This window comes from Ruditapes philippinarum, unplaced genomic scaffold (genome assembly GCF_026571515.1).
Source record: "Ruditapes philippinarum isolate M1 unplaced genomic scaffold, ASM2657151v2 ctg1193_1_1_1_1, whole genome shotgun sequence".
In the NCBI taxonomy this organism is placed as follows: domain Eukaryota; kingdom Metazoa; phylum Mollusca; class Bivalvia; order Venerida; family Veneridae; genus Ruditapes; species Ruditapes philippinarum.
In genome coordinates, this window is record NW_026855168.1 from 89,549 (window position 1) to 92,440 (window position 2,892).

Below are 2,892 nucleotides of genomic sequence, written 5' to 3' on the forward strand. Positions count from 1 at the left end.
TATCTTTCCTCACAGAAGTATAAATATTGTTACTTCAACAAAACGGCCAGTCAATGCATGACCATTTCGATACATCATCATTCCTCACAGAAGTGTAAATACTGTTACTTCAACAAAACGGTCAGTCACTGGCCATTTCGATACATCATCATTCTTCACAGAAGTATAAATATTGTTACTTCAACAAAACGGTCAGTCACTGGCCATTTCGATACATCATCTTTCCTCACAGAAGTATTAATATTGTTACTTCAACAAAATCAAAGTTTTTGATCAGTGTAAAGCAGAATTCAGTTACCTAAACGCGTATGTCACTTTAAGTGCTGTTATTAGCCTGGCGGGAATATGACATTTTAGACTTTCATAATTATTCGTAATTACCGATTAGCAGCTGTTACGCCACATCAAAGAATGGCTGGAATTTTATGTTAACGTCGTAATAGTCTGTTGTTGTAAGGGTGAGCATTAATAAGTGTTATAGCAGTCCGATAACTAATGTTGAGATTGAAAACAAGGAATTTAACTATACATCCGGTTTTTCATTACGTATGTGTTGTTTTTTTTTTACGATTGATTGGCTATTTTAGAAGTTACAATATGTACATATGGCACATGATTTGGACCGCAATGTGGATATTTTATGTCATTTAAAATTCTCAATATTTATAATGTCGTAATAAATTGCCAAACCTTTTCCGGAAAACAGTTTCTTCATATTAAGTTATTCGTTTTTTCCTGTATAATACCGATATTGGCTTTGACTGCAATGTAATTTAATATTTATTAATCCGTTTCAGTTTTCAATGTTTTAATAAGCTATAAATTCAAAATATGGCTCCTTTTTTTCAGAAAAAAATAAATTGTCAAAGGACAGACTATGCTTGTACTGAGAATTTTCACCCTTACGTTATTGACTGGTATAATGAGAGTATCTTCTCAGCTCTGTGAAAAAGGAGTAACAAAAGATGGTCACTACTGTCGAGATACTGGTCCATTTTACAAAGGACTTGGTCGGTGTGCAAGAAGTACTCAAAGTGGATTTATTAGAAAGTGTGGTTTTGTGGGCTCTAGCTGCCGTTGTCGATCAAAACTTATATTGAACGCTTTTATCAATATGCATGCGATGATAAACTTATAAAATTCATTTCACAAATTTACATAAAAGTCGTGTTGAAAAGTAAAAGTCCGATGAGACAGCTACATATGACGTTTGATTGATTGAGATGAAGTGATGATATGTAAGGTTCATTGTTTTGTGAAAACTTTTATCATCAAAATCTAATTCAGATTTGTTTAACTTCATTGCTTTTGTTTGATATTTAAGAAATAAAATAAAGCTTATTACTAACAACATGTAAATTTAGGTTTTGATGCATCACATGACATTTTTAAACATTTTCCATTCTTACAATATTATGCGCAAGTAAAATTAAGAAACAGAATAATTCCAAATATTGTATTCAGAATTATCTTGGCATATATATATATATATACACATGTATATATATATATGATGTATACACATATATGTGATGTATATCTATATTGATGTTCTTTTCCAGTTATGCTTGCAGAAATGTTTATAAGCGTCAATATTTTAATGAAAATATGTAATAATATTGTGTCACAAAACGGGAAAAGTATAAAAGCTACACTAGAAAAATACTTACCATTGAAATTGGAAATATTTGCCTGGAACAGGTTGTATGTATATAATCAAATATTAAAAGATATACAGAAAAAGTAGGAAATATCTTTCAAGTCAAGGACGCCGCTATTGGCGGTGGTTCAATGTTACGGTAGACCAATACCACGTTATCAACTACAGATGCTTGAATACTTTATTTTAAACTTTACTACTTTTACCGACGAGAAAGATGATTTCCACTTAAATTGCATGATTGTGTCTTAATCGCAGTCGAACAGGTCGTCAATAGAAAGATTCGAAGTTGTACAAGAGGTATAGATAGAATTAGCAATGAATTATGTTCAAAGGGTGTATAAGAAATTTAGGTATGCAATACATTGTAGGAATTTTAACTCACTATCTTTTATACAAACATGAAACTTGAAAATGTTAGTAAGTAATGGTTATGGTAAGCAATGGTGCTATGAATGCTGTATTTTGGGGAAAAATACGTAATGAATACGTCAAATAATGATATTGGCTGCTTGCTTTGACTGCTCGTACTAATAAAAATTTAGTATGGAATGATTGAATATTTTCTTTTTTTTCAGATGTCGCAAAGTATGTCTATTTAGAAGTGGTAGATGATATTCCTCCTACCATAACTCAGTACATGGAATATGTTACGTTTCCGTGTAATTAGTGCAATTTTTTGTCGTCATTTTCGGGATGATAACATTTAACCGAAAAAAATCTTCGATATATTCAGCTATTTGAACACGACATGCCACAGGGATAAGACGCTTTGATCCTACCGCTACCACTCACCCCGCCGTCCAGTCCGTACAACCACCAAACATATAAAAAAAAGTCATTTTTCACATTTAGTATTGAAAACACCAATAATAAGAAACTACTAGGCACTTTTCATAATACAATGTACCTATATAGTATTAGTTATAAGTTTTATTTGTATGTTAGAGGGGTGTAGCAGGGATTTGAGGGTAGGATGTGGGAGCGGTAGTGTATGGGGATCATATCAGATCAAAGCGTCAAGTATCCCTGTGCTACATGCATTAAAATCGATATCGGGGAAAATATTTTTCGGATTCTCTTGTCTTGAATTAAACAGAAATCACCTGTGATAATATGTATCCAAAATCAGGGTTGCAAATTTGAAACCATTAAAATCTCAGAAACAACATCTAAAGCAGAAATTTATTGTAATTTCAAGAATATAATATTTCAAATAGGTGGCTTATATT

The 2,892-nt window shown here is 31.9% G+C and overlaps 1 long non-coding RNA gene across 1 annotated transcript; it reads left to right on the plus strand.

The window, feature by feature from the left end:
* Nucleotides 1-422: 422 nt before the first annotated feature.
* On the plus strand, nucleotides 423-1,351 carry LOC132742301 (uncharacterized). The gene is made up of 2 exons (XR_009627422.1): nucleotides 423-546; nucleotides 850-1,351. It is a non-coding gene; the product is annotated as an uncharacterized LOC132742301 (long non-coding RNA).
* Nucleotides 1,352-2,892: the final 1,541 nt, after the last annotated feature.